General features: G+C 40.3%; 1 pseudogene; it reads left to right on the top strand.

Moving 5' to 3' along the window:
* The first annotated feature begins 4,961 nt into the window (after window positions 1-4,961).
* On the top strand, window positions 4,962-8,418 carry LOC114233408 (receptor-type tyrosine-protein phosphatase zeta-like; annotated as a pseudogene).
* Window positions 8,419-9,764: the final 1,346 nt, after the last annotated feature.

The following is a 9,764-nucleotide window of genomic DNA, read 5'->3' as shown; positions in this document are numbered from 1 at the left end:
GCCCCGTGGCCTTTAGGTGGCATTAGGAGTCTGGAACAGATTCTATTCAAGAGCTCTGGACACTCATGGAGAGGAAATAAACCTGTTGATTTCTTTTTCCCCCTGAAAGTGGACAGCCAGTGGTTACTGGAGGTGCTGGTACTTGTAGTGGTGATTAGAGTCTGGCAGGCAGCAAGAATTCACCAGTCTCTTCTTAAATATCTACTGGGCCAAGCAGGTAATGCAAAAGAGTGAAGCAGCCAAGATAAGTATTCTTATACTCCAGTGTCATCATAGTTAGCACTTAGAACAGCTACTGATGGCCTCATTTCAGGAATACAACCAGGAGTGTGGGGACTGAAGCACAAGGGAGAGCATACTCCACTGGATCTGACTGTCAAGATGGGGGATTAGGCTTTGTGTGGTGGCATTTTCTGATTCTAAGTTGAGGTTTAAATTTTCATTTTATGTAAAACTAGAGGCCTGGTGCATGAAATTTGTGCACGGGAGGGGGGTTGTCCCTCAACCTGGCCTGCACCCTCTCCAATCTGGGACCCCTTAGGGTATGTCCGACTGCTGGTTTAGGCCCGATCAACCAGCAGTGGGACATCCCTCTCACAATCCAGGACCACTGGCTCCTAACTGCTCGCCTGCGTGTGTGCCTGCCTGATTGCCCCTAACCACTTCTGCCTGCCAGCCTGATCGTCCCCTAACCACTCCCCTGCCAGCCTGATTGACACCTAACTACTCCCTGGCTGGCCTGATTGCCCCCAACTGCCCTCCCATGCTGGCTTGATCACCCACAACTGCCCTCCCCTGCCACGACTCACCTCCTCTGCCAAAACCTGCCTCCTCTGAGCCATGTGGAGCCACTGGACCCCCAGGCCTCACCACATGGAGCAGCTGCCAGGCCCCTATTCCACTGTGCATGCGGCCATCTTATGGTGGCCATCTTGTGGCAGCCATCTTGTGATGATGTTGCATGAGGGTGTGACGCCACCTAGGCTTTTATTATATAGGATTCCTCTCATTTTTGAGTGTTGGTGTGTCTATACACACACTCACATATACATGTACATATCATTATGTGCGACAAATTCTCCCTGGGGGTCCTTGGACTTCAGGTTGAGAGGAAAGGTTGGCACCAGGCAGGAGCAGGAGAAAATTATAACATAGCAAAGTGGCAACACTATCATGATATATCTTTCTGGAGCTCAGTCTGACCTCCAAAGTGGGGGCAGAGAGGCTTCTGGGCCATGACTTAAACATCTATCAATTTCCTAGGGACGGGCAGTTTAGGAAGACTACTTTGGAACTGTTTGTTTTAGATTCCCCATTTTGTTTGTTAAAGATCATGCTCCCCTCCATAAAGGAGTTAACGTATAGACAATAGAACTAGACTTTGAAATCTGTGTGAGTTTCTAAGATAAACTATATGAGTTATAATCATAAATATGGGCTTCTCTCTCCCTTCCTTCCTTCCTTCCTTCCTTCCTTCCTTCCTTCCTTCCTTCCTTCCTTCCTTCTTTCCTTCTTTTCTTTTCTTTTTAGCTTATAAACAAGAGAATTGTATTTCTCACAGTTCTGGAATCTGCAATTCCAAGATGAGAGTGCCAACATGGTCAGATGAGGGCTCTCTTTCAAGTAGCAGGTTTCTTATTATATCCTTAGTGGAAAGGATAAGGCAGCTTTTTGGGGTCTCTTTCTCTTTTTTCCTTTTTATTAAATTTATTGGGGTGACACTGGTTAAGAAATTTATATAGGTTTCAGGTGCACAATTCTACAACATATCTGTACACTTTTTTGTGTGTTTACCACCCCAAGTTAAGTCTTCATCCAACACTATTTATCATCCCTCTAGCCTCCTCCACCTCCTCTCATCCCTGCCTCCTCCCAGCAACCACCACACTGTTGTCCCTGTCCATGATTTTCTTTCTCTTTTTTGCTCAATTTCCCCACTCACACACACAAACAAAACCTCTCCCTGACAGCTGTCAGCCTACTCTCTATCTATGAGTCTGTCTCTAGTTTGCCTGTTAGTTCATTTTGTTCATTAGATTCTACATATGAGTGAAATCATATGGTATTTGTTCTTTGACTGGTTTACAGAATCTTACTTAGCATAATGCTCTCTAGGTCCATCCATGCTGTAGCAAAGGGTGAGATTTCCTTCTTTTTTATGGCTAATTACTATTTCATTGTATAAATATATCACTGCCTTTTTCTCTACTCATCTACTGATGGGCACTTGGACTGCTTCCAGATCTTGGTTATTATAAGTAACACTGCAATGAACATAGGGGTGCATATATTCTTTTGAATTAGTGTTTTGGGTTTCTATGAATATATTTCCAAAGTGTAATTGCTGGGTCATAAGGCAGTTCCATTTTTAATTTTTTGAGGAAGCTTCATACTGTTTTCCATAGTGGCTGCACCAATCTGCATTCCCATAAACAAGAGTGCCCCTTTCTCCACATCCTCACCAATACTTGTTTGTTGATTTATTGATGATAGCTATTCTGACAAGTTTGATGTGATATCTCATTGTGTTTTTAATCTGCATTTCTCTGATGATTAGTGATGCTGAGCATCTTTGGAAAAGTGTTTATTCAGGTCCTTTGCCCATTTTTTAATTGGATTGTATGTTTTCTTGGTGTTGAGTTTTATAAGGTTTTTATAAATATTGGATTTAATCCCTTATCAGATGTATCATTGGCAAATATGTTCTCCCATTAAGTGGGCTGTCTTTTGATTCTCTTGGTTGTTTCCTTCACTGTGAAAAAACTTTTTAGTTTGATGCAGTCCTATTTGTTTATTTTTCTTTTGTTTCCCTTGGAAGTATATCAGAAAAAAAAATTGTTACAAGAAATGTCCAAGATTTTACTGTCTATGTTTTCTTCCAGGATTTTTATGGTTTTAAGTATAACATTTAAGTCTTTAATCCATTTTGAGCATAATCTTATGTAAAGAAGGTATAAGAAGGTGGTCTAGTTTCATTGTTTTTGTATGTACCTGCCCAATATTTCCAACACCATTTATTGAATAGCCGGTCTTTAATCCATTGTATGTTCTTATTACCTTTGTCAAATATTAATTGACTATAAATTTGTGGGTTTATTTCTGGGTTCTGTATTCTATTTCATTGATCTATGTGTCTGCTTTTATGCCAGGACCATTCTGTTTGATTACTATGGTCTCATATGTAGCATGATTCTTCCAACCTTGTTCTTCTTCCTCAAGAGCACTGTTGCTATTTGGGTCTTTTGTGATGTCATATACATTTTTGGAATATTTGTTCTATTTCTGTGAAAAATATGATTGGTATCTTGGTAGGAATTGTGTTGAATCTATGGATTGCTTTGGGTAGAACACACATTTTAATGATATTAATTCTTCCTATATATGAAAAGGGTGTATGCTTCCACTTACTTGTATCTTCTTCAATGTCATTCTTCAGTGTTTTATACTTTTCTGGGTTATAGGTCTTTTATATGCTTGGTTAAATGTATTCCTAGGTATTTGATTTTTTTGAAGCACTTGTGAATGTGATTTTTTTAAAGCTTCCCTTTTCGATAGTTCATTATTGGTATATAGAAATGTAACTGATTTCTGTATATTTATTTTGCATCCTGCTACCTTACTGAATTCATTTATCAGTTTCAGTAGTTTTTTTATGGACTCTTTATGTTTCTTTATATATAATATTGTCATCTGCAAATGACAGTTTTACATCTTCCTTTCCAATTTGGATACATTTTATTTCTTCTTGTTGTCTGATTGCTGTGGCTAGGACTTCCTGTAGTATGTTGAATAAGAGTGATGAAAGCAGACATCTCTGTCTTGTTCCCAGTCTTAAGGAAACACTTTTGGTTTCTGCTCATTGAGTATGATATTGGCTGTTGGTTTGTCATATATGGCCTTTATTACATTGAGGTATGTGCCCTCTATTCACACTGTGTTGAGAGTTTTATAACAAATGGGTCCTTGGTTGTATCAGATGTTTTTTCTACATCTATTTATATAATAATATGGTTTTTATCATTCATTTTGTTTATGTGGTGTATCATATTTATTGATTTGTGGATATTGTACCTGGAGTAAATCTCACTTGATCACATTGTACCCACCTATTTCTTTCTTTTTTTATTTTCTTTTTTAAAAAATGTATTTTATTGATTTTTTTACAGAGAGGAAGGGGGAGGGATAGAGAGCTAGAAACATCAATGGGAGAGAAACATCTATCAGCTGCCTCCTGCACACCTCCCACTGGGGCTGTTCCCGCAACCAAGGTACATGCCCTTGACCAGAATCGAACCTGGGACCTCTCAGTCCATAGGCCGACGCTCTATCCACTGAGCCAAACCGGTCAGGGCAATCTATTTCTTTATAATAAGGGAAAAGGTAACAGCCCACCATTCATCATTTTTGCACATGTATAATGGCAGTGCTGAAATGTAATAGCTAAGCAATAGACCACCAATAAGGTGATTCCGGGGAACTGGTTTGCTCCAGCATTGGAAGGATAAGCACTACCACATGATTCATTATCTTGCTTCTTTCAAATCCCTGAAATTGTCCAAATGCTAAGCAACTGACAAGAAACAGTCTGCCAGGGTACAGACTACAACTACGACTTTGGAGTAGGTACTTTTCTTCAGTTGATTATTTCAGTTTTCTCATCCATGACAAGGGGTAGCCAAAGAACACCTTTTCAATACACGTTGAAAACCAAAAGCTTGGTTCTTTCTTTTTCTTTCACCGTGAAGCTTGTCTGTAAAAATTGGCCATACCTAATTTAATCACAGCAGTTTCTATTTTGTTGTTGAACTCAAAGGACTTAGGAGCCAGGGGAGGGGGAGGGTGGCCAGCAGCCAGTGGTGCTGAGAATCAACATATGTGGAGCACCCAGCGGATGCAGTCATACATTATCCCATTTAACACACAACATCCTCAGAGGGAGGAACCATTATCACCCTGTTACAATGCAGTGAGTTTTCTTTTTGAAGGTGTTTTCCAATTACAGATCAAAGTAGAAAATAAAAGTTTTACATGGGAAATGAAGGAAAAATGAAGAGAAAGGAAGATTGGAAGCTACATTCTTCTCACTTGCCTTTAACTTGTCTGATTAATCCTTCTTTCTTTCCTTTCTCTTCCTGGTCTTTAAGGGTAAGCATTTCCAATCCTTGGTCCTTTCCCAGTCTCTGTTTCCGAATGATCTTACCAACTGCAGGCTTGAGGTACAACCTCCTCGTAGATGGCTCCTATCTCTAGTCCAATTCTGTCCTACATTCCAGAACCATGCCAGCCTGGCCGGCTCCCAGCTTGCCACCTGTACACATAAATGAGTGGAGCTGCACTGCTTATGGCCAATGGCTATGTGTTGGGCCAGAGTCACTTCAGTCCATTTCAGAATTCCAATGAAATTGGGACTAAGTAAAATTTGCCTAAACCAAGAGATCAGAAATCTGACAAAAAACGGGGAGGGGCGCTTTTTGTCAGGGCCATGTAGTTTTCTTGTGCCCTGGATTTTGGATCCCTTTTAAGGTATGGTCACTGCAGGTGGGATCCCATTCAGTATCTCTACCTACATCCTATTTCCTGGGAAGATCAGATGTTACTGCCATTCTGCACGACTTGGCATCATTACCTAGCCTAGCATGTGGTATCATATCAACTCTGCTCTGATCTCTGGCCAGCAGCCCCTGGACTGGAACTCCAGGATTGCTACGTCCTGATTCCAAGTTGGACTAAATCATGACATCCCTAGGCAGACTGTGTTTTTGTCATTTTTGCTTCATCCAATAAGGAAATAGAAGCTTGGTCCATTTTCTTATATTCTATTTTAGTTTCTAGTCAGGTTCCTCCACTATCTTCATTACAAAATATCCCATATCAAATCTTGACTGCCAGTATTTGTGGCTATTTGAGTGTATCCACATGGATGTTTTGAACATGTTTCCAATTCAGCAGTTTAAATTAAATATGGTCTTTCTCTAGACCTTGAATCTCATTCCTTCTCTATGTGAATTAAGTAAGAAGGGTGAATGGCAGCAGGCTTAAAATCATGTAGATGTCATTCATAGTTACCAAAACTTCCTTGCCTTCTTTCTACTGATACCTCTCTGGAAAGTCATGAATGTCGTTCTCTCTTCCTCCCTTCCCCAGCTTCCTCTGTCCTTTCTGTGTGACAAGAATTTCTAGCTTTGCCACTAACTGATGACCTTGGTCAATTTTTTTCTTCAAGCTGTTGTGATGATTTAATACATATATTAACTTTCTTGCAAAATAGTAATTACTCAATAAAGGGATTTTACAATTTTTTAAATGATTATGTATACATTACATTATAACTTGATTTATTGTTGTGTTATTACATCATATATCTTTACTTTTCTCATATTGAAGGTTTTTGGTACAATGAGCTTAAATCCTGAGTCTACTTATGGCCTTGGGCATGTTACTTAGCTCTTCTGGATCTCAGTTTCATATTTGTAAAATGGAAATGATATCTTTCCACTAGATGCAAAATAAAGTGTGATAATATAGAAAGAATGCTTAGCACAGTGCCTGGCACACACAGTGATAATGATCATTACCATTGTCTTTATGCCTTTGCTCATGTTAGTCCCTCTTCTTAGAATGTTGTTTGTCCTCTTTCCCATTTTTGCAAAGTTCTAGAAGACCTAGTTGAAATACCCTTTCCTCTCAGTAAATTCATGTTTCCTTAACTGTGTTCTACTGCATTCAGGCCTATTGTTATATTTTATTGTTTTGTGCATATTTGAATTACCACTCTTCCTGCTTGACTCTATTCTTGCATTCAAAATACTTCATGTTTTACCTGAGAAAGATGACATCTGCAGTATGGGAAAGTGACTCAGCACAGGGATCCTGGCAGCTGTCCCTTCAGCTCTCTCCTCAGAGCCACCAACCCCAGATTCTCCTCATGTGACTCTAGTTCACTCTGCGCTCCCTCCACGGGAGCTAAGGGAAATGCTCCCAGGCTGCATACTTTTATTTAGAGGACAGTAGTTCCCTTTGAGTAATATCCACACCTCCACACTTACCTTTCCAATTTCAGATAATATTGGAGCAATTCCAATAAAGCACTTTCCAAAGCATGTTGTAGACTTACATGCAAGTAGTGACTTACATGAAGAATTTGTGACACTGAAAGAGTTTTACCAGATGATCATGGTAAGGTTAAGCTTGCACAACTTGCTGAAAATGATAGCAAACTGACTGATTACAGCAATGAAATCATGTTGAGCCCTAGCCAGTTTGGCCCAGTGGATAGAGCGTCGGCCTGCAGACTGAAGGGTTCCGGGTTCAATTCTGGCCAAGGGCACATGCCTGGGTTGTGGGCTCAATCCCCAGTGGGGAGCATGCAGGAGACAGCCAATCAATGATTCTCTCTCATCATTGATGTTTCTATCTCTCTCTCCCTCTTCCTTCCTCTCTGAAATCGATAAAGAAATATTTTTTCTTTTAAAAAAAGAAAGAATGTTGATAGTTACAACAGGCTTAAAGCTTATATTGCTGCCAAGGAACACTGAAATCCACAGCTGAAGTTCTGGAGAATAGTATGGGAGCACAATGTGGAAGTCATTGCCATGATCACAAATCTTGTGAGAAAGGAGAAAGGAAGGAGAATGTGACCATTACTGGTCTGCCAATGGTAGTGAAGAGTATGGGAGCTTCCTGTCACTCAGTAGAGTGTTCAAATGCTTGCCTATTATACTGCGAGGAATTTTGCTCTAAGAAACACAAAGATAAAAAAGGGCTCCCAGGAAGGAAGACCCATTTGGTGCATGGTTACACGGTACCACTACACGCATGGCCTACATGAGAGTGCCAGAGTACTCTCGGCCAGTGCTGACCTCCATGAGAAAGGCGTCCCATGCCACGCACCATGCTCCACGCGGCGGGGCCTGCTGTTGTCCACTGCAGTGCTGGAGTGGGAAGAACAGGCACACACACAGTGCTCGACGGTATGTTGCAGCAAATTCAACACAAAGGCACTGTCAACATATTTGCCTTTTAAAAACATATTTATTTGCAAATAAACTATTTGGTGCAAACTGAAAAACAGTATGTCTTCATTCATGATGCACTGGTTGAGGCCATACTTAGTAAAGAGACTGAGGTGCCAGACGGTCACATTCACGCCTATGTTAATGCTTCCTCATTCCTGGACCCACAGACTAAACAAAGCTAGAGAAACAACTTGAGCTCCTGGGTCAAACACACAGCAGAGTGACTGTCCTACAGGTTTAAAGCAGTGACAGAACCTCTTCCATCATCCCTGTGGAAAGAGCAAGGGTGGGCATTTCATTCCTGGCTGGGCCTGACCACATCAATGCCTCCTGTATTGTGGATAATTATGTACTTGAAGTGAGGCCTTTTCAGTGTCCAAACCCAGAGAGCCCCATGAGGTAAAACTTTTGAACTTCTAAGTATTATCAAAGAAGAAGCTGCGGCAGGGACGGGCCCACGATTGTTCACGATGACCATGGAGGAGTGACAGCAGGAACTTTCTTTGCTCTGACAACCCATATGCACCAACTAGTAAAAGAAAATTCCATGGATGTTTACCAGGTAGCAAGATGATGAACTGGATGAGGCCAGGAGTCTTTGCTGACATCGAGCAGCATCAGCTTCTCTGTGGCCTTGAGAGCACCAGGCAGGAAGAGATCCCATCCACCTTCTGGACAGCAATGGCGCAGCATGGCCAGATGGAAGCACAGCAGAGAGCTTAGAGTCTTCAGCTTAACGCAGAGAGAGAGGCAAGTCCATACCTGAGCCTTGCTTCCTCTTTCCAAGATTAGACTGGAAAATCAGTTCGGTGTTTATGTATTGTTTTTCCCTCCACCGCCTGACAGTAACTTTCAGGATATGGGATTCTGCTGCCAAACTTATGTCATTAACAATGTGTGCCTTTTTGCAAAACTTATTGTAATTTACTTATTGTAATTCACTTATTGTTTTTAAACCAAAATGATTGAATTTACAGTATTTCTAAGAATGGAATTATGAGGGATATTTTTTTGTACTGATTTTAACAGAAATTTTCAATTTATAGGGATTAGGAATTCCCAAGAACAGAAAACAAGTTTGTTTTTAGTGTCAAGTTTTCAGCTGTGTTTGTAGCAATCACCAGGTTTGCTGGAAACATAACTTTTAATACAGGAGACTGTAAAGAAAATGCTGTTCCCTGTGATATCCAGCATTTTACAACTGCAGCATTCACCTAAAGTAGGACATAACCTGATATTTACTGTAAATACTGCTCTAGTGTCTCCATGGACCAAATTTAATTTAATAATTGTAGATTTTTATATGTTACTAATGAGTCAGTTTCTAGTTCTGTGTAATTGTTTAGTTTAATGATATAGCTCATTGTCTGGTCTTGCTCTATAAGTCTCCTGATATTGTTTCATGTTGTCTCAGTGATTAACTCTGTTTTAGCATGTAATTTAAACTCTTATGGGAAACAGAAATACTTTTTTTTTTTTGAAAGAGGATGCTTTTATGGAAATAACACTTTACCCAACATTGTTTGGTTTACCCAAGGCATTGCAAAAGTAAATATAAATGTTGCCATAAAAACAACTACACTCCATAACACTTTCTCTTGACCACTGGACCCCTGCACACCCTTCCCCATGACTGGGTTTGTGTCCTGTTTCCTTTTCCTCTGTCTAGAATGGCCTTTCCCATTTATTTTTATTTTTATTTTTGCTACTGGAATCTTACTCATCCATGTATAAATTCTTCTGTTTTAT

Source organism: Eptesicus fuscus, chromosome 3 (assembly GCF_027574615.1).
Source record: "Eptesicus fuscus isolate TK198812 chromosome 3, DD_ASM_mEF_20220401, whole genome shotgun sequence".
NCBI classification, from domain to species: Eukaryota; Metazoa; Chordata; class Mammalia; order Chiroptera; family Vespertilionidae; genus Eptesicus; species Eptesicus fuscus.
The sequence above is the reverse complement of the archived record's forward strand: the minus strand, read 5'-3'. Positions and strand labels throughout refer to the sequence as shown.